This window comes from Podarcis filfolensis, assembly GCF_964270895.1.
Source record: "Podarcis filfolensis genome assembly, chromosome: 1".
NCBI classification, from domain to species: domain Eukaryota; kingdom Metazoa; phylum Chordata; class Lepidosauria; order Squamata; family Lacertidae; genus Podarcis; species Podarcis filfolensis.
In genome coordinates this window covers 108,143,147-108,170,472 of record NC_139604.1, presented here as the reverse complement: position 1 = coordinate 108,170,472, position 27,326 = coordinate 108,143,147, and the positions used below count along the sequence as shown (strand labels likewise).

Here is a 27,326-nt window from a genome sequence, read left to right as displayed (position 1 = left end):
GGGAAGTCTCAAATATGTAATTTACCTGGGGATTCAATATAACTAATTTATTTGAAATGGAACATCAGCAAAAGAGTTTGATGATCTCTACTGTGTGATAAACCCATTTTTGCAAAGCTTTCCCCCCTAATATAATGCACTTTTTGTGTGATTTTCATTAATACATGTTTTTATCCATAGTTTACCCTAGCCTATACACTGGAGAACTTCATTGCAACTTTCAAAGGATGGCTGTGTTTCATATATTGTTTCAGAAAGTCCGAATTAGGTAGGATCACCTGTAAATGTGAACTGAATCAAATCTCTCCCCCACCCCTAACTGTGACTGCAATTGTTTGGCCTGCTTCCCATAACAATCTTAAACCACCTCTGAACCCACTGAGGCAAATTTTCCGAACAGCCTTTTCTGGAACAGGATTGATCTTATATTTAAAAAATTGGGGGTGGGGTGGGGGCAGAAGAAAGGTGCAAATTGAATTTGGGAAGGACATGGCCAATGCAGCTGCAGCTGTGGAAGCCTAGCCTCTCTGATGCTACAAAAGTAATGCACACTCCCTCTCTAGTTCTCCATTTGGAACTGAAACATCCATTTGTAAATCATTTTTAATTGTCATGTTAAAGAGTGCAGAGTGCAGCAATCAAAGTGCTCGTGGCAACGGAGGGCTGACACAGCCATCAGGCATGGATCAGCAGTCAGGATAATAGGAGGGAAAGATGATGCAGGGTTACATAAGCAAGCACAGGCAGATGAGCGTGGAGAGAGGAAAGATGGAGGGAGAAAAAATGGCCCCTTCTAGGAAGCAGGAAATTCTATGACCAGCCCATGCAACTGAGCACGCAGAAGGGATTAAAGTTATGCGTAGCCTTGTTGTAAGGCAGAGATCTGGAACCCTTTTTACTTTGAGGGCCTTATGGTCAAGCTTCTGAGGGCCACATGTTAGAGGTGGGTGTAGCCAGAGGCATAAGAAGGGAGAACAGAGGCCTTGAAGTTTTTCACCCAACATTAGCACCTGCACAGCAGTCTGAAGAGGAACAAGGGTCACTGGTCACAGACATCCCCATTATGGTGACATATATTAGGTGGAAACCAACTATGGTAACTCATTCAGTCACTGCAAGGATTTGGGCTTGTGCGGTGGAAATTCCTCCTCTCTCCCTCACCATGGGCATTCCACACACCCCAAAATCTGCTCCTGAGGATTGGGCTTGGGGAACAGAATAGGTTTAGGGGGAGTGTGGTGGGACGAGGGGGGCGGAGATCCATTGTGCAAATCTTTGCACTGACAGAACATACAAGTCAGATAAGGCCTGATGTATTTATATTTAAATTAACATCTTTATGTCTATAATTGCATCTAGACATATAAATTAGCACACACAGGTCATATGCAATTCAGGACCCTGTTTTACCCCTTCCTTCCATGGGCATAGCCAGGATTTTTTTGCGGGAGGCAGGACTTTTGTTAGTGGGGGCAGACCAACGTGATGTGTGATGTCAACACGCAAGCAAAAATACATGAATTCCACAGGAAACCTGCACCTGCACACTCCTCAAGGCTGACAGAAACAGCTGTAAGCAGTTTCTGTATCCAATGGTCCTAACTAAAAAAATACAAGTGTGTACATGAATGCATACACAAGCACACATCATTATTAAAGCACATACTGGGGTTGATTAAAACCTACCAAAAAAACTATCCAGCGAGAATACGAGAAGCCCATTTGTTCATGTTAACATATATTTCTGGGCTGCATTGGCCTGATATTTCAGCAGGGGCGGGGGGTGGGTGGTTTGGGATTTATGCTACAGAGGGGTGGGAAACTGTAGTTCTCCCTTTTGCAGTTTTCCTCAGTTCATTAAATGAAAGAAATTGATTTGGTGAAGCTAATTTTGTAATTAAAAAGCTTATCATGGCTTTCTGTAATGAGCTAAACAAACAGGCAGTAATTCAGTGACAATATTTACACACCACACATCAGGGGATGTTTGTTTAGAAGATTAAATAATAGGCGAGAAAGGGGGTTAGGGAAGAAAGATAGGGATGGAGAGGGAAGAAGAAGCCTCTCCCTCCTCAGACGAAGTTCTTTGGTTGAGCAGACCTTACTCATCCCATGCTGCGGATGGAAAAGAAGCAAAACTTTGCCCTGTGCTTCTGTGAAATATTTTCAAGGAAGTCAGGGGAGTTCAACTTGAAAAAGGGTCACACACTTTTATGAGTCCTCTCATAACACTGCAAGTTGAGGCATTTGCCAAAGGCTTCCAGACATGCCCAGCACCTTCTACTGCTCTGCTCTTACTCAACAAACTTATATTAGAAAGGGGGTATAGAAAAGTTTGAGGCCCTGATGGATCTGCCAACGTCCTTCTCTCTAGCAAAAATGATGCAATAGTCTGAACCCCATCCCTGGCCCATACTCTGCTGCGGCCTCTGGAGAAGCGATGGTGACCACTGCTTGCTTCTTCCCTCTCCCCAGGCAAAGTAGCTGGATCCTCCAGGAAGGGGAGGCAGCAGCGGCTGACACCCACAGCTCTGAGGTAAGCAGGCCCCTGCTTATACCAAATCTGCATTGAACGGGGTGCTTGTTTTTTGAGCATCCTTAAATTGGCATCTCTTAGGGGGGCCACTAGGTGGCGCATCGGAAGATGGCTGACAATAACATCTCTCCGACCCACACGAGGTAATTTGGAGGCTATGATGGGGGTAATTAGCCTCCTTAACCCTCCCCAGGATTGTGGGGGGGACGGCCCTTGCCTGCTGTGCCCTATACCACCCCCGAATTTGTGGGGGTGGGGGCACTAGGCACAAAGCCCTCCTGTGGGATTCCGGCACTCCTGGACGCCGTCCCTGATTCACGCTGCTAGTTGCAAGCATCTTCAAAAGAAACAATTTGGACGAGATAAATTGCACATGCTTCAAGGAAAAAGGGGAGTAAAGACTGCTGACAGAAGAGATCTCTGATAACAAGACAAGAATAAAATATGAGAAGATACGTCAAGATACGGTACTACAAACGACTGAGGGGGGAGGGGGGAAAAAACCTGCCTTCCTTTTTCTTATGTGATTTAACAAGAATCCCCTCTCCTAATGAGTCAGAAACTAAGGACTTAAGCTGTGGATTTAAGGCTGTGTGGAGATAAACTTTCGAACCAAAGCAATGTTTCAAGATGAAGCTGGAAAGCTAAGAGTTTTGGAATGACGCAGTTAAAAATGCCGTCGCCATTTTGGGAGGCATTGTTGGAGCTCTTGGGTCTGGGAGGAGAAAGAGAGAAATAGAGTTGTTTACATATCGTGGATCAACTTCTCGGTGGGACTTAAGAGCGACAAATGCCAAATTTATGATGGAAAGAGCGATGCTATCTACGAAGGAGATATATGGAAACCATCTGGACTTAGTGGAGGAACAGGAAATCCACACAGGATTATTATTTTGCTTATCAGCTTAAGGAGACTAACAGAAGAGATTGTAAAGGAAAAATAGAAATTATATGAACAAGATATGATGTGGAAACACCAAGATAAGACTGGATAGAATTATGAATTTTGTCTGGACTGATTGGGACTGATTTGGACATTAACGCAGTAATAAGAAGATGATCTGAATCCCCCTTTGGATCTTGAAGTGTGGGTTCCCCCAACAAAATTTAAAAATTTGGCTTTGTAATTTGGAATTTATGTGATGTGATTTAATTTGATGTGATTGGCCAGTTAATAAAAATTATTTAAAAAAAAATAAAAATAAATTGGCATCTCTTAAAGCAGTGAAATTGGGCAAGTGTGGTAGTGAAGACACTGCAGTTTAAAGAATGAGGCACAATAAGTTATTGATATTGTAGGCCGCTTTGAGAATGTACTGCACCAATCTCGAACTCTCCCCTTCCTTTTTACACACACACACACACACACTCCAAAGGATCCCATTGCCATGATTTTTCAGAAAGAGCATAAACTTCACAGAGCAACACAACAAAAAGGAGTGGAGACCAAGAACGGGGATGGGGATCCTATTGTTTCATGGAACTTTCCATTGCCACTAAGGTATCATCCTTAATTATTTCATTTCTCTGATTTAGGGAGAAGCAAATAAAGTAACATCACCTCAGTCAAAGGGGAAACAGTAGAAAGAATGACAGTGCCATTCTGCCTTCTGAAGCTGGCTGCACGATAGGCAGATTTTTAGCCCCTTGAGAAGCGCTGAAAGAATACTTGGAAATATAACTGTTTCCCAATGCAAAATAAGAGAAAGAATATGGTAGAGAGACAAGGAGTTTCCAAAGGGACACGGGGTCTCTTCTGACATACTTTGACAGGGTGGGAACTGATGTAGCTATTTGTTCTTCCCACAAGGTTCTATTAGATTAGAAGCTCTGGGTCACGTGATCTAGAGCAACACTAGCAAGAGAAGAGCATAGCAATGGACAAAACGGCCTGTTTCTGTTCCATTCTAGTTTTGCATGCACTCAGTCACAGGTCCGCCTATTAGCTTCCCTGAAACTTACATTTTGTACACACTTGTCTCCAAAAGTATGCATTTTTGTATGCGTTAATGTATGTCCCTCAAAATATGTATTTTGTGCACATTTTCCCTTGTAAAATACGCATTTTTGTGCACGTGAAAAAATTGTATTCTTTTTCAACATAATTCCCTCCACAAAATATGTTGTTTTGTATGCATTTTATCATAAAACACACTTTATTCAGTGAAAAATGCACGTTTTATTTTTTTTAAAAAAAAACTTGTATTTTTTCTAGTAAAGTGCCCTAAGATCTACAGGTATACGGCGGTATATAAATTCAAATAAATAATGGACAATAAAAGTGGAGAATTGTATCAGAAAACTCTGAGAGCAAGTTTCAGCTCAGTCCTAGTTTTTAAAAATGGAATGTTTTCTTCTGGATGAAACAAAACTCCTTAGTTGTGTGTTATGCAACTTACATTAGCAAAAGCTGGTCCTTCTTCATTCCATGAGGAAGTAGTGACATTAACATTAGAGGAAGAAAATAAGCTTTGTGAATAGGAGGGGAGCAGAAGAATGTCGGGCATCAAAGAGACTGTGTATATCTCTCCGCAACTGACAAATCCCCTTTTAACAGTGTGGGTGATGGGTGTGTTGTGGCAAACGGAGATGGGATGGGAGCAGCGCAGCCACGGCATTTTTCTAAAAAGTGTTTACCATCCGGCAGGATGCATCAGCTCCTGCCTGCAACATGGGGATGATCTGAATATCAATTTGAGCTGTTATTTTTCTCAAGTTAAAAGCACTAAATTGCAGGAACCACGTGGGTATGATTCCCATTCTGCTCCAGGTACCTAAGAGCTGGGGTAATTTTGTCGTGAGTCACATTATAAAATAGAACAAATGAAGTTATTGCTCCCACTTAACTTGAATACATGCAACGAGCAAATATTCTCTCATCTTTACTTGGGCTTCATACAGGGCCATTCAAACACTTTCCCAAGCACTTGGGAATAGTGCAGAGGCAAGAGGGGAAATTTGGAAATTAAGTACTTAATTCGTTCCAGAGGTCCGTACTTAACCTGAAACTGTTCTTAACCTGAAGCACCACTTTAGCTAATGGGGCCTGCTGCTGCTGCCACGCCGCTGGAGCCCAATTTCTGTTCTCATCCTGAAGCAAATTTCTTAACCCAAGGTAATATTTCTGGGTTAGCGGAGTCTGTAACCTGAAGCATATGTAACCTGAAGCGTATGTAACATGAGGTGTGGAGGGGTGGAGGAAGGCAGGTGCAGGCCGCCCCCGGGTGTCACCACTGAGGGGGGTTGACAAAATGCCGGGAGGCATTCAACGCAGGGCCTGCAGCACGCAGTGCACCCTGCCCATATGGGCTTCCTCTGCCACTGATGGTGGTCTGTTTGTTTTTCCAGGGGGTACTCAAGGGTACACAGTACTGGCATCTCTTTTGTTGTTGTTAAAAATGTGGCTCTTACTGTAACAACTTCATGGCGAGTACTGTCACCTATTTTTCTAGAAGCAAATCGCTGGTTGTATACTTTTTTACACACACACAGTCCTCATGAAGCACAACACCTTTTGCAAAAGGGTATAAAAAGGTTTGCAAGGGGGTAGGTATCTAGTATCCTATTCCCATTACAAAAGCCCTCGCCCCATCCACCAGCATGTTGACTGAGAGGAGAGATGATAGCCATTTCAAATATCTCAAGGGCTGTCACATGGAAGAGGGAAAAGGCTTCCTTTCTCCTGGTCTGGAAGCCAATGGCTTCAAGTTACAAGAAAGGAGATTCTGAATAAACATTCGGAAAAAAGTTTCTGGTAGTAAGAGCTGTTTCACATTGGGATGGTCTCCCTTGGGAGGTTGTAGATTCTCCTTCCTTGGACGTTTTTAAGCAGAGGTTGGATGGCCGTCTGTCATGGATGATGAAAATCCTGCATTGCAGGGGGTTGGGCCAGATGACTCTTGAGATCCTTTCCAACTCTACAATTCTATTATTTTATGAACGAATTGGGGCAGCAGGGAGATAGAGATTTGCACTGGAAGGCGCGTTCAACTGAAACAATTTCCAGAGGGTTGCGCCTGAATGCAGATGCTGCCAATCTGTACTCTGCATTACCTTCTGTGGGGTGTGCACTCAGGTGCGCATACACTTTCAAATGTACACACACACAAGGTCAAATATCCCCTCACACCACATTACTCTCGATGGTCAGTATACTCAGATGCTCCTCTGAATGAACATCTCCACCCGCGTTCTACCCCAGTTAGTCATGAGCTAGAGAACTGATTCTAGCGAAGACACCGGCAGCATGGCACAGCAAGACAGGATGTGTTGGTCAGCTGTCTGAGCAATGTGGATGCACCCCCTTTCCCTCTTCCCATTCAGACTGAGGGTAATGGGAGGCCTTTGTTGAGATCATTGCACAGCCACATTTGACTGGTTTTGTGGAACCCTGATATCATCCCACTTTTCATCCAGACTCTAGCTCACACAACTCAAATCTCTTTGTAACTAACAGGCAGTCGAGCGAGGGAGGGAGGCTGGCCGGCCAGCCCACCCATTTGTTTTCTGGCACAGAGCCACTCCCTTTGTTACTTTAATGACTCAAACTTAGTGGGTCTTTACCAGGCTGGCCTGGCTATTCCAGCAATTGAATCCATGCTGGATCCAAAGCATACAGCCTGCCCCACAAAACACATATAGCACTATAATAGTTTTTATATATGCAGACATTCTATATATGTTCCAGTCGCTTCAGAATGCCTCATGGGAATCAATTCATGGTGGTGGTGGGGCAAATCATCAACTTCTTCTAGCCCAGTGTTTTCTACTCTAAATGGCACGGATCCTCTAGGGGCTCAGGCAAGAATTTCACAAAGTCCTTGGAATACTTGGGATGTTCTCTTCCACTTTGCTTTGTCCCAACCTCAGGTAGAACTGCCAGATGGCGAATCTGAAATAGGCCTGAGCAAATTTGGTGAGCACCTCCCCCCCCCACACACTTCAAACTTTTTTTTAGTGCATTTGCTGGCAATGAGTAATTTAAAATTGGCACATATGTACTTGAATAAGCACCTGCAAGTGACTGCTGCTGTTTCTGTGGGAGAAGGGGCAAGCCAGCAATCGCAATCCTATTTCAAAAGTGGTTTGGGCATGCCTAACCATTTTTCCAGCTTGTGAGTATAATCCAGTTCTCCTCAAAACACTTCCTGATGGGTGGCACCAATAAGATTCTTATAATATTCTATTAAAAGTGGGTTATCAATTGGTATGCTAGTATCAAGCACAATGTTAACACCCCACAGCACAGGCCTCTAGGAAGTGGATTCTTTGTCGTCACTTTCAGTTAAAGCAACTGTGAGAAAGAGGCATTGTTTTCTTGTAAGCTTTTGCTGAGAAAGATCAGCTTCAGTTGCTCCAAGAAGCTTTAAAGGATTATGCAACCTTGACATCTGTTTCCCTGGAACAAGTCAAACAATGCAAATCTATATTCTCCTGTCTTTTGATAACTTTAGGAAAACTCTTTAAAAAAATAAAGAGCAAGAAGGGGAGAGTGGGGAGAGATATTTTTAGAAAGGCTGAACTTCCTTTCTTTTTAGGTGCCAAGTGCATTGTTAGGCAATACACTGAACGAATGGTCAGTTTAACAGATTCCCAATCTTAATTCATGAAGGTCGGATATTCAGTGACACTTACTTTGCATATGATATATACGAGGCCAGAGTCTCCATCAGGAAGAATTACAGGATTTCTTGGAGGTTGTGGGGATGTTTGAAAGATTACCTTGGTAGTCACAAATAAATTCTTTTCTCCCCACCAAATGCAGCTCACATTCCCATGGGAAGTCCAGCAGGGCAAGCAAACAGTGGCAGGCAGAGCAAAAATGACACAGGAAGTGGGTAAAGAAGGAGAAATGGTCAAATTACCATAACCAAGTTATTCCTCTGGAAGCCAGTATCCCAAGTTTACTTATATTACTCTACTTTTTTTCTGACTGTACCCAGGCTGATAGGAAGCATGGCAGAGCCTAAGGACAAAGTCTGAGACATTATTAGGTGAAAATGTTTCCATATCAAAATGTTCTTTAAAAATTTAGAGAAGAATTTAAAAAAAATATGGCACCAAGGACATCCTTTTCTAACCAGTAAATGTGTCCTCTGCGACACACTGTTGCTACATTTAAAGACAAAGACAATTTCTTGATTTAAAACTCACTGGCTCAGCAGGAATTGAACTTACTGGGTTTAAGACTGCAGGTGAGCATGTTGGGTTCACATCCTGAGTGGATAATCAACAAGGGGGCACCTTCTCAGCTCTTCTGTAATCTAAGTGTAATTGGCTTTTGCAAAAAGCTTGGACACTGTAATGCCAGCTATCACCTCTCTCTGTTTGCTGAATTTGTGCTTCAATGCCACAACAGGTGCATGTGGGGAAGTATACGGAGGTCTAAAATGGAGGTTTGTGTGCCGTCTTTGACAGAGCTCAGAGCAAAGGTTTATATGTGAAGGTCTTTGGAGGGCAACATCAGAGGTGGTTTGGAAACCCAGCAGCTACTGTATGAAGTTCTTTGGTGTTGAACCAGGATGTAATTGCATTTTGGTCCCTAGCCAGTTTCTAAATTAAAAGAATAGATGAATATGTTGATGGTTCAAAATTCAGCAATAAATTCTAGAGGATCATAAACTTTATTTTTCAGAATGCCTTCAGATTTCCTGTGCATAACTCACAAAATACAGGGCAGCTAAAGAAACAAAACCAATTCGGAACTCAAAAGTATTTTATGATCTATGTCAGAAAGGAGAACGTTTCAGAAAAAACAGAATGGCCAGAAAATGAATGTCAGAATCAAGGTGAAGGGAATGTCTGTACCCTGTCTGTACCCTAGAAGAATACATTTCCATTTCAACTTCCTTGGAACACTTAGCACCCCTTTGAAAAAGCCACAACAGAGTGGTGATTCCAAAAGATATAGAGGGAGTCTGGTGGGAGCTTTGGTCAAAAATACTGTACAGTTTTAATAATATATGAAGTCAAGAGATATATTCCATAATGATTGCCAAGTCTGCATGGTGAAGTAGCACCCTCTCTTCCAAAATCAATATACATAGTTCAGATCACACTATCTTAGAAACTGAAGATGTACCATACAGAACATATACGCCTAGAAAGCTGTATCTTTTGATTACTGATTAAAAGTATGGATTATATTTTAACTTAGGCATGCATTGCTTCATACATTACTTAAATGTGCCATAGGTCTGTGATAAAGTTTGTAATATCCATTTGAATGAAGCGGGGGGGGGGGGGAGTCTAAAATGTTTATACCTAAAGCAGCTAGCACATTTACAAAGCAGTTCTCTGAAAGTGGCTAACATATTTGGTTGGTCTAGATGAACCTCAGGTGACCTTCCAACTCTACAATCCCATGGTTCTAGCTATTTCCATTGGCCAACTGCTTTGGCAATCAGCAATATTTCCAAATATCAAATTGTGTGTATGGGTTTTTGTCTGAAATTGTGTAGCAAAAGGTTTCTTTTGACTCTAAGTCTGCAATCCTGTGCATACTTACCTGGAGGCACTAAGCCACATTTAACTCAGTGCAACTTAGGTTAGGTTATAGCCCATCACCCAACTCCTCCAGGGCAGTAACACTGACTCCAAAGGGGATGGTCACAGAGAAATACCATTTGCTTAGGGGAAAATATCATTTTGGGTTCCAGTTTGCCATTTTGCTAGGTTGAGAGAATATCATTCTATGCCATGTAAAAATGGCAGACTTGAAACTGACCTGTTATTTCCCTGTTCTAGCCTCCAGTCACCAATTTAGTAGCAGAGTACAGAAAGTGATATTCCCTACATTCACACTAATTAGGAAGTTTAACACATTAGCACAGTGGGACATGCATACAGGTAACGGAGAGCTGGAGGTTTTTTCATTAGCATCAAGTTCATACCAGTCATTATGGCAGAAATAATTACGGATAAGACAGGCTGCAAAAGCAATTCTGCTGCATATTTCTGTCTTCCCTTAGTCATATTTTCCTTTGAATGGACTGTGTGCCCTGTTTCAAAAACCTGCCCTTGGGGCTCTTCTTTTCCATATCATGGGATGTTCACTTTCAATGAATCTGCTTTGCAGATGGCTGTGGATTTAAGCTTCAGATGTGCTGTTAAAGCTCTTTACAAGCTTCGCCCCAATCTTCTAGTGTTTAATTTTTGATCCTTCCACCCCTCTGTTATGACAGGCATTGCTGAGGCTTCCAGCACAACTGACACCCATGTTGCAGGGTCTCATTATTACTTGAAGTGCTTAATAGAAACCCAGCATCAAATCTGATTCATGCAAGAAGTGACCCATGTAGGTGGATAGATGCATGCAAAGCAACAACATGGGCAGAGTGCCACACAACACATCCCTTTTGTGTGAGTGGATCTCCATCAGAACTCTGGAACAACGCCTTGGAGAAACAGGAGACCGTATGGAGATTTGTGCTTGAAGCTACCATATTTTTCGCTTTATAACACGCACCAGACCATAACACGCACGTAGTTTTTAGAGGAGGAAAACAAGAAAAAAAATATTCTAAACGAAATAGTGGATATATGATTTTTGTGGTTCATGCTGTAGCCACAGACATGTGATCTGACAGTGAGTTTGGAGCAGCCCAATGCAAAAATCCTGAGGATCCATGTGGATCCATGCTTTGTAACCATGGAGGAGGGAAGGAAGGGGAACCAAGGATCCTCTGCTCACGACTGCAACAGATCCCCCCCCCCCGCCACCCGCAGGCATTCGCTCCATAACATGCAGACATTTCCCCTTACTTTCTAGGAGGAAAAAAGTGGGTGTTATGGTGCAAAAAATACGGTACATTGTCTGCTTGAAGCTGAGACTGTGACTTAATGCTGGTTTACTAGCCAGGATCTGAAGCCATACTTTGGTTGAGGTTTCATATTCTGCTTAGTTGTTGGAATCCATCTGCACTCAAGAGACCATGGAGTGTGCCTCTGGGGGTGAAGTCAAGCCATTGGAGAATCACAGTGCCTCCTGTGGCTGCAGAGACAGGTAACTCTTCTTCTGCCTCCACATTGTTTTTGCTGTGTTAGCAGCACCTAGGTGACTTCTTTGGGGCATAAGCCTGGACAGTGTGTACCAAGGTCCTGGGCTGCCCAGATGACAAGTCCTCCCCCTTGGCCTTGCTTAGCCCAGAGTTTCCCATTTGGATGTAAGGGGAAACAAGGGTTTCTTCAAACCAGCAAAAAGTGCAAGGGTGGAATGTGTGCAGCCAATGCTTGCTCCCAGCTTCACCAACAAGGGTTGATTAAACTGGGACTCTTACATCTGAATTGGCCCCAGCAGTTGAGTTCTCCAGAGCAAGTTATAAATGCAGTAGCAAAATTGGAAAATGATGCACACCTATGCATAATGCATGCCTATTATTTGGTCTTTGAGCTGCGATTATTCCCTTTTAGTCCCTGACTATAATTCACTTCATATTGCTCTATAACCAGCCTGACTATTTTTAGGGAAGATTTGCTCTGCTTAGCTCTTTTTCTACACATGTATAAACTTTGACATTTATGTCCATAGATTTAAATTCAAGAGTTGAATTGACATAATTGGTAGCATTACATTCATTTTATAACTTTTTCTTTTGCTTTAAAATTTTAGTGTTGTGCTATTTTTTAAAACAATATCTTTCTCTTTGAGTGAATTATATAGCTTAATCAGTTATGTTGCCTGTTTGAGTTTATGCGCTTTATGTTCAGCTAAATTGTACCTACTTAATTTATAATTTTGTGGGTGGAAAACCTGAATTAATGGTGTCCCAGAAACACAAAGCAATAATAGCATCCATCTGAGTGAAAAATTTAGCTTCTGGCTTTCTTTTCACAGTTCCCCAGGAGACATGTGCATGAGGCCCTGGGGCATGAGCCGACTTCAGAGGGCCAGAGTCAAGCAGAGCACCTTGAGGACTAGTCTGACTAAAAGGCAGCCTAGAAAAGCATTTAATGAATGAATAAATTTCGGGGGAAGATTCAAAAGCTCTATGAATTGAAAACCAATCTGGTTCTCCGACAGTTCAGACCTAATTCATATAGAGAGATGTGAATCAGAGACCTTACAGGAGCAAACCCCAAGTAATAATTTCCACTTAGTCAAGGATGAGAAATACTGAAATAGGAGTTACGGGTCATGGCACCTGCCTTCTCTTTAGCCTATCTCTGAAAGGGGTTCTGCCCCATCACCTTTTTGATTAATTGCAAAAAGCAAAAGCCAAATCCCAGGATCCGTTTCCCCAGAGGTTGGGACTCATCACAATTCCACACAGGCATAGCAGGCTCCACGCCAGGTTTCCCCAAGCTGTCACCTTCCCCAAGTTGCATTCAACTGAAAATCAAAGCAGGCAGCCGAGAAACCGTCCAGAGACATCAGAATGGTTAGATGGGCTTTGCCACACAGGGCGCTCCCCTTTAGTCACAGTTTTTGAGAATGGTGCTTCTACAGGACCTTTAGCATGCCACTTCAGCTCCCGCCAAAGATCCTCAAGCAGCTCACAGCTATTAAGATGTTCCTTCATTTGTCAACAGAAAAGCTGCTAAATTGCTACCTTGAGCAAATTTGCATAGAAATTACCAACGATACTGTGCAAACGGCAAGGAGAATTATAGCAGAGCTGCCCTGTAGCGGCACTCAGAAGGGTGAGTGTGTATGTGTTTTATGCTGCTTCTTGAAAGCAAATATTCCTCCCAAACAGGGAGACAGAGAAGAATATACTGTAAGCAGAGCCTGCTGGATCAAGCCAGTGGCTGGGGTGGAGTACATATAAATTTATTATTATTATTATTATTATTATTATTATTATTATTATTATTATTATTGAGCATTGCTGCTTCCAGAAATGGAGGTAGAACACAGACATCATTGAGGAAGATGGGCAGGTTTAACCTGAATAAGAGGAGAGTGAGAAGGGATTTGTTAGCCCTCTTCAAGTATCTAAATTCTTTGCAGAGGATTGGACTAAATGAACCTCAGGCTCCATTCCAACACTATGATTCTATGACTAGTAGCCATTTATAGCCCTCTCCCCCTTGAATTTGTCTAATGCTCTTTTAAAGCCATCTGGGTTGGTGGCAAAGACTGCCTCCTTTGAGAGTGAGTTCCATAGTTAGACTATGCGCTGTATGAATAAGTACTTTATTTTATGTGTCCTGAATCCACCAGCATTTAGGAAGAAAAGTGAGAGGCCAGAATGTAAAGAGGAGGGGTGGAGAAAGAAATACTGCCAACAGGCCAACTGTGGAAGCAATCTTTGCTTCTGTTTCTGTTACTTTTTGGTGCATAAAAAAGAAAAATCTACAAGAAACAGGATGGAAAGGGCACATGCAAAACTGACTTGGGACAGAAATAGATTGATACATTCAGCCATATATTCTCTTCTGTAATTCTTTAGGTTTGGTAATTCTCAGTGGGTCATCATGACTCTGGAATTAGCCATATAGGGACAATGTAGCCAAGGACCTATTGTCAGAAGACTTCAATGTCAAGAGCTTAGATCAGCAGGTGAGTTGCCAGTCAAACTCATGGCATTAGACAGTGTTGTTTCTAAGTCCTATTACAAATGTACTTGACTTGGTCCTCTAACAGCTGCTCACATGCTTTCACTATGTCCTCTTCTCTCCCAACCTCTGATGCTCTGCTTGCTCAAGCCTTTTCACCTTCTGATTCTTCCTGATATCACCTTATCTCTTCATCTGATTGTAAAACATGTAGGCTGATGTGGGCAAATAGGAGCTTTGGATTATAACCTGAGAGACATGGGTATAAACACCTGCTCAGCCGTGTACATATTGGGTGGCCTTGACCAAGCAATCATTTCCTTGTGACTCTAATCTTAAAATTAAACTAAATAATAATTATAAAGTATTTGAAAGATTATTGCACGCTGAACATTTCTGCACACGGTTCCAGTGCAGTAAATTGCACAGAAACTCTAAATTCCTGCACAAGTAACTGTGACCACTCTGTAAGTTACCCATGATTTTCCATTATCCCAAGAAACAAGCCAGAGTCTATTTTCAGCTCCAGGTGCCAGAAATATTTGTGAACTGAATTTGGCAGCATACACTTTGATCCCACAACCTCCCTTGATTTGCGGGCTTCAATAGAATTCCAATTCAAGTATGTGGATGGAAAACCCTGAAGGCCCCTTGAGGAGCTATGGAGGTCCAATTTGCTGGTCTGTTAAGGTTGCATGAATCTTCGCAGGTGCATCCATGCATGTGGGAGCATGAGAGGCCTCTGCACCCAATCTTTGCAAACAGCAAATAACTGAAACAGGTAGGGAAAGAACTTATTTCAAAAAATGATCAAAAGCTTTCATAGGAGAAAGGCTGGCTTCCAGTTCTTAAACCAACCAAGCCGGCTAATATTTATTTCATAATATAGACAAAACTCTGCCTTCTGTCAAAGAGAAGGGAATAAATTCTTTTCCCTTAATGGCATTTTCTTTCCAATCAATTTCCTTTCAAGCTTGATTTAAGAGGATGCCCCATCAGAGCCTCGGGCTGGTGATGGTAGGGGATCTGGGACAATCCTTCCCTCCTCCCAGACAAACATGAAAATTATGAGTAGGCAAACCTGTGGAGTTCAATCTAAATGCTGTCACTATGTCCTGTGGTTCTGCTATGCTCCATCCCTATCCGCAGCCTCAGGACTGGCAGTGATCTAAATGGAAGACTTATTCAAGTCCTAGGACATCACAACATGACTCACCAAGCCATATAGATTGCTAAGAGCACACTGGGGGCGGGGGGACCGACCTGTTTTTGTTTTTTTGTAACAGGGCTGAGAATGGAAAAGCAGAGAAGTAGTCATAGGAAGGACCTTGTGGCAGTGTTGAGCTCGATTGGTCCCATGTGGGCCTTCATAAGGAGACCTCCAAAAAGGACTAAGCATACCGTATATGCATATTGTTGGAAGTGCAACAGCTGAGATCATCTCGTGTGCAACTTAAGGGTTAATTCTCTTAGTGTTAAAGAAAACTAGTCAAGAACAGAAGTGGCTAAGGTGTTGCTTAGCAATCAGGCAGAGTGGCATGATGTTTGCTGAAGTAGGACATGCTCTGATTGGCTGTGTAGTCTGTGTAGTTCCAAGTAAGTTGTTTTTTTAAAAATAAATAAATCCCTCTGTATGTTTGGTTGTATGTCTCCCAGCCATGTACAAGGCCTGAACTATGAAAGACAAAACCTATTTGCTTAGTTCTTCTCAAACGATGCATTGTGTTTTGCTCAGTTTCCTCAGTAAAGGACTTTTCTCTCTGGATTCCATCTATGTTATTTATGTGACAGATATATATATATTAAAGATATAACATTTATGTCCCACTCTTAACGTGTATTTAAGATGACAGCTTAAGGGTAGTAATATTGTTTTCCCCATTGCTTTTTTCTAAAAAACATTAATGTTTAGGGGTACTCTCATTTTCCTACTCATATTGCAATACTGCCGCTCAATGAGGCCAAACTTAGATTCACAAAATATTTAGGGGTATGCGTAGCCCCGCGTACCCCCAGAAAAAAGTACTGCATTTAAAGCACACGACTTCCCCAATCCTGGGAACAAAGCAGGTGTGGATGTGACCTGTTTGCACAATTTAGAAGCCTTGAAGATCAGAGTTCTAGATTAAAACAAAGCAGTATCTTTTAATTGCCTGCTTTACATTGCTGTTGTGTGCAATTGACCTGTTAACATATACTAACCCAGGGGTTGCTGCATGCCAGAAGTAAGCGGTCTCTTTTTATTATATTTGGAGGTTTCATGGAAGCTTCTCAGTAGGAAGGATGTGATATAAAAAAATATGTAGGCCATGATTTCCAAATATAGTTTCCAAAGTTATTCTCCCAAATCAATATTTAGGGACATAAATAAATGGCCTGATTTTTCCAAAGTTGTTAGCAGTTGCGCAGAGTGGCTGGAGGCTCATTGCTTTTGAAATTCAGGCTGCTTATTTAGATGCCTTAATATAGATTCAGGAGGCTAACACTGGGTACCTATTTTTGACAATCCTGGCTGATATTATTACTAGCTAAGCTCTCTCCAAACAAAGAAAGGCTTGCTACAATCCATCATAAGTATGTGACATTCCAGAAGCAGCATTTTACTAAAATAGGACAAAGACCTCAAGTGCTATGGGTAACTGCACTGTTTAGCTAAGGAAAAGGGGGACTGAAAATGCACCCTGCATCTTGGAACAACCCTATTTTGGAAGTTAGAGCAGGCATCTACACTGACAGCAGCTCCCCCCAATAATGTTGCCGCCACTGTCTGTACTTTTTGCATTTCATTTCTCTATGACCTCACTGTTTACAATCCTCCCTTCAACCATGCGTTATGCCAGCAATCAGGGGAACACTTCATGCACCTGGTGAAAAGGACTCTAATCCATGAAAGTTTATGCCATTATAAATGCATTAGTGCGTGCGCACCCCTCGGATAATTGGGCAGTTGGTGATCAGATGGTGGTAGGAAATCACGGACAAACTTTCACTATAGTCTAACCCAGAGGTCAGCAAACTTTTTCAGCAGGGGGCCGGTCCACTGTCCCTCAGACCTTGTGGGGGCCCGGACTGTATTTTGGGGGTGGGGGAATGAACGAATTCCTATGCCCCACAAATAACCCAGAGATGCATTTGAAATAAAAGCACACATTCTACTCAAGTAAAAACACCAGGCAGGCCCCACAAATAACCCAGAGATGCATTCTAAATAAAAGGACACATTCTACTCATGTAAAAACATGCTGATTCCCGGACCGTCCACGGGCTGGATTTAGAAAGCGATTGGCCCCCGGGCCTTAGTTTGCCTACCCATGCTCTAACCAGTTCCAGTCTAGTTAAGATCTGGCATTGTACAATTGCTCAGTAAACTGGGGCAATTATTTGGAAAAGTATACAAGATAATGGGTTGTATTCAATAAGGAGTTAAGCCAAAAGTTCCACCAGTGCAAGGAATTCTCTTTCCACAGTGCAGTGTCTCTCCCTCCCCCCCGCAATCCCAATCTGTTCTGGTCCCCCCAAAAAACTCTTCACAGCAGATTTGGGGATGGAGCAAGGTGTGCAGAGGGCAAAAGTTCTGTTGCACTAGGGGTAATCCACGCACAAGTGCAATTATTTAGTTGAATGCCACTCAAAATCAGCAAACACACTCTCAAGAAACCTAGTCTCATTAAACAATCAGCATCTGATAATGTTACAGGAAAAGCATGATTAGCTTGATAGACTCATGTTAGGTAAAAGGTTCATTTAAAAATAGCTGGTAAAGAAACAGTACATGATTAACTGATATTTTTAAAAAAATAGTTAATCAACTGTTTATAGAATCCAAGAGGCGGCTTCAAGCCATGGTTTATAATAATATCTAACACCTTCTCCAGATGTATCTTACAGCCATCTGTAACACATGCTGCTCTGCAACATGCTTATAATAGCTATGAAATCATTCATTAACTCTTGACAAAATATTTATAAGCAGGATCCTCATACTAAGCATGGCCTGCTTGCATAGTACCAGGATGGAAACCTTTGATAGGGCCAGTTATGCATGCAAGACAAAATATCCACATTCGATCCAGCCTCCAACAGCGAAAATGGCTTCTGTGAGCTGTGCTACCTGGTTCAGATTTCTCAATGGGATTCTGAATGTGGTGGGGATTGGTGGATAAAATATTGGACAGCTCACATGTGTGAACTGGCCCTAAGTGAGACCTAATCACGAGCGATATTAGCCTCCTTGTGGTATGCGATTCTACCATTAATTACTTTGCACCCCATGCTGATTTAAAGAACCTGTTTAGGATGGCCGTTGCACCACATCCTTTCAAAGGACAGCCCATCAAAGAATATCTTTAGGATGGCCCTTGCGAGACGCATTCTGTGTGGCTCAGTAATCCAGAAGTTAGTCTTCTTCTTCTTTGGCGATAACACATAGAGTAAAATTGTCTTCCATGAACACAGTCTTAACAGTGAGTCCATAAGTGACTGTGGAGGCCAATTCTGGATCCACACATCCTTCCACAGGAGGGACATAGGTTTCAGGGTGGGAGTTGATCAAGGTGAGGGTTTGCCGAGTGTGCCTTCCTCTTAGCACGTTTCTCCCCTTTGCCTTGAGTTTGAGCGTCTTCAAAGCCCACAACACCTTTGGTAAAAGTTGTTTTCCAGTTAGAGCGCTTGCAGACCAGTGTTTCACAGTTGCTGGTGTTTATACTACATTTTTAAAGATTTACCTTATGCAGCAGTTAATCATGTGAATTCTGGGTTCAAATCCAAACTCAGCAAGGATACCATATCACTGTGCCAGTGAAGAAAGGATATTTGAGGACAGCCATGCAGCGATGATAAGAATATTCTACTTCAGAAGTCCATGTGTCCCACTTTACAGAGGACAACTCACACTGTGCTAACCTCCCTGCTGCATCTTTCCTCCCTGCCTTCCTCCTAGTGAGCAACAGTGGCCCATCTGCCAGGAAGCTAGTGCAGTAGCTGCACTGCACCTGGAGAACCGCTTCTGGAGCAGGGATGGCTAACCTGTGTCCCTCCAGATGGTGGTGGACTGCAACTCCCATCATTCCTGCCCATTGGCTATGCTGGTTGGGGTTGATGGGAGCCAGAGTCCAAGAACATCTGGAGGGCCACAGGTTTCCAACCCCTGCCTTAACAGCACATGTGGGAGGCTTGCTGATGTGGGTAGTGCTTTCTGAACGTGCCCAGAGCAGACTGCAGAATCCATTAGACTGTCACATTCAACTCCAGTTTTGAAGAAACAGAATAAATTCATTTTAGTCTCCATCGAAACCACAGTTCCACTTATTTCTACCTTTAACAGCCGTCAGAAATGGCATGTTATATTATGTGTTTTTCTACTCTGCTTTTTTGATATGGAAGGCTGTCTTTTGTTTTTCCTGCATCACAATGTGAAGAAATTTTGAAAATCTCAATAAAGGTGTTTAATGTAAAAAAAAGAAGAAGAAGAAAGGAACAGAATAATCTAAAACAGAAAAATAATAAAGCAAAGAAGCTGGGCTTTTTCCACTTTCTGTTTTTAAAATGAGCCCTGCACACTTTTCCATGTTCTCTCCACCCCCCCCCCCCAGCTATACATACATAAAATCAATTTTAAGTGATTTGTCTGAAAATGGAAAATCAACAGGCTGCTGTAGGACCCGCCACCCCAAAATCCTTTGCTGACAGAGGGGTCAATTCCTCATTGTGCTGATTGACTCACCCATTTTATATTCTGAGATATAGTTTCTCAATTTCTGAATCCGTAATTCTGAATCCGTAATTCAAGCAAGTTTTGGTACAGCAGACCACAAGAGTCCCCTCAGGCCACCATCCCTACTGTTTTCGGCAGTACCTTTTCATAATTATTTCACAGCATATCTTCTCTACTTATGGCAATCAGCTTTGGCAGTGCTTAGATACATTAAATGTAGACACCAAATATATTGCCACAACCTGGGCTGGCCCAAGACATTTTGCCACCTGACGCTGAGCAGTAAATAGTACTCCCTCCAGAGGTCATGACACAGAGTGTACCCAAGGCTGGTCAAATAATTTTGAGGCAGAAAATCCCACAAGCCTTTCTCTCCTTCCCAGTTAGTATAAATTGAATACAAATAGACTCAATAACAACAACTTTTTATATAACTAAGCATGTCATGCCCTTTCATAACACCCTAAGCCAGCTTTCTGAAGCAGTTGCTTCACTCTGCCTAATTGTAGGACTGGCTTTTTGCCTCCCGGTTGTGTCTGCCTTCCCATCCCTCAGCTCACCCACAATGACAAGCAATGGAGGAGCAATTTCATTCGATTGGCATGCTTTTCAAAAATAAGTAGGGAGAGATGCTAAGCCTAGGTAGGGTGTGTAAGGAGTTTATGCTGCCACAAACTGTTCTGATTCATGCCTCTGGAGTGGATAAACAGAGTTTGTCTGTTTCCACAGCTGTCAGTCTAGAGAGGAAAATCCATCCATGAAACTTGGCAGCACTGCAGTCTATGAGTTCCCCTGGAGCATTCATTTGCATAGCAAAACTACTTCAGGATTTGTGCAGTGCTACTTATGCCTGAGAGTAATACCTCAATCCTATAAATCTAGGTGCATGCGTGTGCCCACACAGATGCGCTGAGACTATCTGCATGAATGCCTGTTTTCAGGATGGTGTGTGTGATCTCTGAGGTTCATAAGAAGATGCGGGAGGGGGGATGCTCTAGTCTAATACGTCAGACACCTCCACATCTTTTAAAGTCTTTGCTTTTAGAGAGTGAAGGGGCCGATTGTCCCCAGAGGCTTTCTCCAATCAACTCTAGAGCTCCATATTTATGAAGCTCATTTTCTCCTTTCATTAGCTCTTATCACCCTCTCTGTGTTGCAGCAAGTATCTCTTTCTCCATTGTTATGGGAGCCATGCAGTAGATAGTGGCTGTTGTGGGTCTTGATTGTAATGAATTTATGTGTATCCTTATTCTCCATCCTATTGTTTTCTCTGCTATTCTAAAAGGTCTGTACCTTGCACGCTACCGCAAACTGCTGCTCGGATGGAAATATATTATATACATAAAACAAGATCTATTATTCTGTTATTTTCAGCCAAGAACTTTCCTATTAAAGGAATATATCTCAATGTGAAAACCAAAGAACAGAATAGAAAGAGAGAGGCTGCAGCAAAGCTATGGGGAAGTAGCAATGGCATCATATTATTGCCATTGGTTTTACTAACTGAAAGCCAGGACCAGAAATTGTGGAATACCACAGATCCTTATTCACATTCAATCAATATTTGATGGTTTGTATGTAATGGTGTAGTTCATCTGGCGGCATTTGATAGATAACATGCAGTAGTGAGCTGACAGTCTTTGAAACCTAATACCTTATGATACTTCATATTATAGCCTAGCAAGATCAAAACAACCAAGTGATGGCAAAAAAATGTAAAATGATCCAAATTTGGATTGGAGAGTTAAAATGTCATACTCAAAACAATATTCAAACACTGTGTATTTCTCTCATTTGCAGGTATTGGGTAGCATCCAAAGTGGAAGTCAGGCTGTGCAATGGAGCTTTCCAACCTCCTCCTCCCAACTGCACACTTGTTTCTGGATTCTTGACTCATGAAATGTTTTCTCAGCCCATTTAACTACCTGCTGGTGCTTGAGCTCACCCTGCTTTCTAGATTGAAAATATCCTTCAGTGCCTTAGGGATGGAGAAAGAATTCACAGTGGACTAACACAATCTGGATTTTGCAATGTGGCTCCGTTATGCAAACAGCATACCAAAAAATTGCATCTTTTATATTTAAAAAATGCATATGAAATGCATACTATTTAAATGTAGACGTCTTGCGTTCTTTCATAAAATCTGCACAAAACAGGATGGAAAAGACCTGTGGCTGAATGCCATGGAAACTACAATGAGATAGTATTAAGCTGATCAGTCCATCCCTACACTGCCTTCCTCTTTGATTCTTCACAATCACCATTAAGAAGAATCGTAATGCCTTTATGTGAATCTATGGTTTGAACCCACTTGGAATACCTTGTAGAGTTCTAATTGCTGCATCTCAAAAAGTTTGTTACAGAGCTGTAAAAGCAGCAGAAATCGAGAACCAAGATGATCAGGAGGACAAAGCAACTCCACTATAAGTAAAGGTTCCAATTTTTGGGACTTTTTAAATGAGAAAAAAAGGAAGGTAAGGAGGGACGTGATCAAGTTGTTTAGAATTATGCAGGGTGTGGAAAAAGGAACGTGAATTTTAGAAGATTCAGGGCAGACAAGAGAAAGTACTTCACACAGTGTTTAGTTAATAAGGAACACGCTGCCACAAGATGTAGTGATAGCTGTCAACTTGGATGGCTTTCAAGTGGGCATTCATGGAGGATAAAGTTATGAATGACTGTTGCCTCCAACATGAGAGGCAGCATACTTATGAGTATCAGCTGCTATGCTCATGCCCTGCTTGCAGGCTTTCCATACACATCTGGTTGACCTATATGAGAACTGAAAGCTGGACTAGAAGAAGAAGAAGAAGAGTTTGGATTTGATATCCCACTTTATCACTACCCTAAAGAGTCTCAAAGCGACTAACAATCTACTTTCCCTTCCTCCCCCACAACAAACACTCTGTGAGGCGAGTGGGGCTGAGAGACTTCAGAGAAGTGTGACTGGCCCAAGGTCACCCAGCAGCTGCATGTGGAGAAGCGGAGACGTGAACCCGGTTCACCAGATTATGTGTCCACTGCTCTTAACCACTACACCCACACTGACTAGAAAGGCAAGGCTCTTATGCTTTTCTGTAATATATTTGTTGCCAAGACAAGAGAGAACATGATCCCTAGCTATCATGAAGATTAGTAATTACCAGAACATCAAGCAATCCAAGAAACTCAAGATGTAAAAAAAGACAAAGCAAATGCTTACAGAGGAGATTAGAGGCAAATGAGTTTATGATACAGAAGCAACTTTCTTAAAACTCTAGGTGCTGGTCAAATATACAAAAGACAGATTTATTTCTTGCTACTATGCCTCTCTGGCTTTCTTGTGACATATGGATTTTCTTAAACTCATATTTTCAACCAACGCATATTTTAATTTGTAAACTCCTTAAATTACTACCCATCTCGTTCCAACTTTAGAGTTTGGAGGCATGCCTTTGTTTTGGACACGAATCAGCCGTTTCTTAGAAATTGGTAATTTGAGACCATGACTCATTCTATAACATTCACAACTCTCCAAACATTACAGAATTTGTTGCCGAAACAAAGAAACGGAATCCGAAGCAAGAGTTTAGAGAAAGTGGCACAAGAGAAACTAAGGCATGGAAAAGGTTGTCAAAACCAACAGTTCTAAATATAGTTCTGCTGCAAATTCTGCTGCAGTGCAAGGAAGAAGAGGAGGAGGAGTTTGGATTTGATATCCCGCTTTATCACTACCCTAAGGAGTCTCAAAGTAGCTAACATTCTCCTTTCCCTTCCTCCCCCGCAACAAACACTCTGTGAGGTGAGTGAGGTTGAGAGATCTCAGAGAAGTGTGACTAGCCCAAGGTCACCCAGCAGCTGCATGTGGAGCAGTGGGGAAGCGAACTCGGTTCACCAGATTATGAGTCCACCACTCTTAACCACTACACCATAGGAACACTATGATGTTGTGAGGTTCTGAAATAGGAAACACCCATGGTGCCCTATAGAGAACTGAATAATGAGCACAACCTGAAGAATGTACACACTGCAAATTGGTTGTTTAATTATTATATGAAGGGTTATGTCGTAGACTCTTAACATTGGTTGACACCAATAATAGCAGAACTTCTTTTTAAAACACCAAAACAAAATGGTTGCTTTCTTGGCTGTTGTTGACTTCTTTTTAGCTGTCTAATCGGGTATTGCATTTCATAAAATATTTAGCATAATAAAGACTAAGAATATGTGACAGACTAAGGCAAATTGAAAATGTCTTAATCGTTCTGACCTTTACTACAAATTTATCTCCCTGACGGAAAAACACAGCCGACCTTTTCTAGTCACAGATAGCATGGCTTACTGTGGGAATGTGCTTAAACCAGACCTCTGAAAGTTCACCTCAGCCTCTGTGAGAGAGCCACTTCATTCCTGCATGGGTTGCTGTAAGAGGATGAGAAACTTTTGTCTCTTAAATAAGGTTCCAAACTGTTTCAGTTAGTTGTGCATTTTCAGGAAGCAAACACCTTTTCCAATGAGGGTTTCCATTCTTAAATTCTGGAGTTCCACCTAGGAAGTGTCATATAATGCTTTTGCTTAGCAATCACAGCTTAGCCTCTACCTTCTCTAGACCTAAAAAAATGACAGACTGGGAAAACTCTGGAACCATAACTAGGTGTGACAACAGTGGCCTAGGCACACAGCACACAAATCTCCTCAAAACTGACACCTGGGCTGGATCTGGACACATCAAAGAAGCATTTCAGTTTAAAGCATTGTAAATTTAAAAAGGGGAAACAGGTAGAGAAAAACGGGGCTCCACATCGCCATCTGGTGGCACAATGTTTACTATTCGCATTAAGTATGGCCAAGTCTGTAAACCATGCAAAAGTTCCCTCAGAAAGGAATATAGTGGTACCTCAGGTTACATACGCTTCAGGCTACATACGCTTCAGGTTACAGACTCCGCTAACCCAGAAATATTACCTCGGGTTAAGAACTTTGCTTCAGGATGAGAACAGAAATCGTGCAGCAGCAGCGCAGCGGCAGCAGGAGACCCCATTAGCTAAAGTGGTGCTTCAGGTTAAGAACAGTTTCAGGTTAAGAACATACCTCCAGAACGAATTAAGTTCTTAACCCGAGGTACCACTGTACTTCCTTTGCAGGTGGAATTATAGACGTTATGACCAAACCCAGTTTGAAGCCTTCAACTCAGTGAGGCCCCCTCTACTGTTGTTGGTCTTTCAGTATGGACCTGAATATTTTCGTTCATGAAACTGGACGTGAAAAAAGTGTGGCACAAACAATAGGCAGTTTTATCTATGCCACCATGTCCCTAATCACTTGCCATAGTGAACATACAAAGCTGTCTTAAACCAAGTCAGACTATTTGTGCACCAAGCCCAGTGCTGGCTTTCCTATTGCCTGCCTTTTTAAACTCGAGATGCCATTGACCCTTTGCATACAAAGCATGTGCTCTACAACTGAGCTACAGCCTCTCTCAAATTTGAAGTACCTTCAGGTACTTCAGTTTTTTTGTAGCTCGGTATGACTAGATGGAACACAGGTTGACTTTGGCATGGGATAAACAACTATTATTCTAGTGAGGTTGAGGTACTCAAATTAGTGTGGTACCAAACATTTCTCCTGCATTTTTTATTTTATCATTCTCTATCAATTAATGAGAAAAGAAATTGCATTTAATTTTTATCAAAGGGGGAGAAAAAAATATGTGAAGTTCTCATGGACAAGAAACAAGGGTTTTTGTTGCACTTAGCTCACTTTTAAAGTGACCAAGGGATGTTTGTGGGTGTCTGTTCTTTATTCTACAAATCAGTTCTCTAGGAATCTGCACTCTGCAGCCTTCGTGGGTGCCTTTGCTTCCCCAAAGCAAATAAAACCCAGGGGGAAATGTCATGAGGCATGGGGCCTTTTGAGTTCAGGAAGAACAGGTAGCAGGGAGGCTGTATATTGCTGGAGAAATGTTTAATGGGAAGAAAATCACACACATTACTGACTAGGGATGTCTGAATGTGCCTCAATCTATTTCAACATTCAGTCACACATAAATCTGGTACTTTCCATTCCACTGGAGTTAATTTATTTTGCACAAGACTTCCTTCCATTTTGTTGTCCACTGACGCAGAAATATACGATTCTTTAAACGCAATAGTGCACAATAGATGCACATATCTCACTATCAACAGATATTTACAAATCATTACCTTCTCTGTGTATTTCCTTACACAGTTAATGGGAGAGCCTGTTAGTCTTTTGTAGCAAACACAACAGTGTTTTGTGGCACCTTAAATACAAAGTCAATGAAGTGGCTAATGACCCATCACAAAGCCATCTATGGCTCCACTTCTAACCATGTCTGCTCAGAAGTACCGGTAAGTCCTACTGAATTCAATGGGGCTTCCTCCAGGTGACTAGGGTTAGGATTGTGGCCTGTCTCACCAATTTTATGCAGACAGAATTGCAGCCTATCCCACTTAACCTTTATTATTGCAAAATCCTATTTCATAAATGAATATTTTATACAGAATTTTTTAATTATTGTGGGTCTGCTTAAATTTAATGCTCAAGCTAATTTATGTTTCAGTTGTTTGTCGTACACGTGGTTTTGTGTTTGATAGCTTTAAACCCTTAAAAATGAAAGATGTGCTTCACTGGTTTAAATCCAATTGCGATTTCCCATTCATTTTCAAACTTCACAGTAGGGAGCAAATTAACTCCACTTACATGGGAGTAAGCCCCATTGAATTCAGTAGGACATATCTCTGAGTAGACATGGTTAGAACTGTAGTACATATGGGCTGCCTCTGGCAATGATTAACTTGCTAGAGGCAACACTTCAAGAAAAAAAGAAGCAACAAGGTCCTCGTTGGCATCTGTCTGTCTTGAGAGATAATGAAGTGCACCTCTGGGGGTGAAGTCAAACCACTGTGTTAGCAGCACTGAAGTAACCTTTCTGGGGTGCAAGCCTGGGCAGTGTGTATGGTGGTCCTAGGTTGCCCAGATGACAAGACCCTCCTCTCAACCTTGGCTGCAGGAGTTGCCAGGAGGCAGCGCACGAAGTACCATCCAACTATCTTAGGAACTCCACTCCCCATTTGTGTAGAGTTTACTCCTTAGCCTTTTCTTCTCCCAAAGATAGCCCGCAAAGCAGTGGAGAGCTCCTCAATGAATACATAAATAACAGGCATTGCAAAGCAATTTATATATCCATTTATGTATAATTTCCTAATGCTTTTTACAAAGCCTTTAGTTTTAAAGAATGAAGGCAAATCATTCATAGCAAGAGTCCATGCCATGACGGGGACTGAACAGACAGATCGAAGGAAATCTACTTGACAGTCCATTTGCAACAGATTCCGCCAACATCTCTCCCACCGAAAAGCACTCAAACAATAAGGTAAACTTTTCCCTGCACTCAATGAAAGTATAGTACATTCTGAAGCACCCTATTTTGTTGATGAAGAAAAACTTTGAGAAATTGAAGGACAGGTTTCAGCACAGCACTAATGCAGACATAGCATATTTTAAGAGAGGGCAAGAAAAATATTTATCCCACAAGGTTCCATTCAACAATTTTGTACCTGCATATCTTAAAGGCAA

At 42.0% G+C, this 27,326-nt stretch overlaps 1 protein-coding gene across 26 annotated transcripts in view; it reads right to left on the bottom strand.

Moving 5' to 3' along the window:
* NRXN3 (neurexin 3) overlaps window positions 1-27,326 on the bottom strand; it is a 1,197,396-nt gene that overhangs the window by 502,102 nt on the left and 667,968 nt on the right. The gene's annotated exons all lie outside the window — the stretch shown is intronic.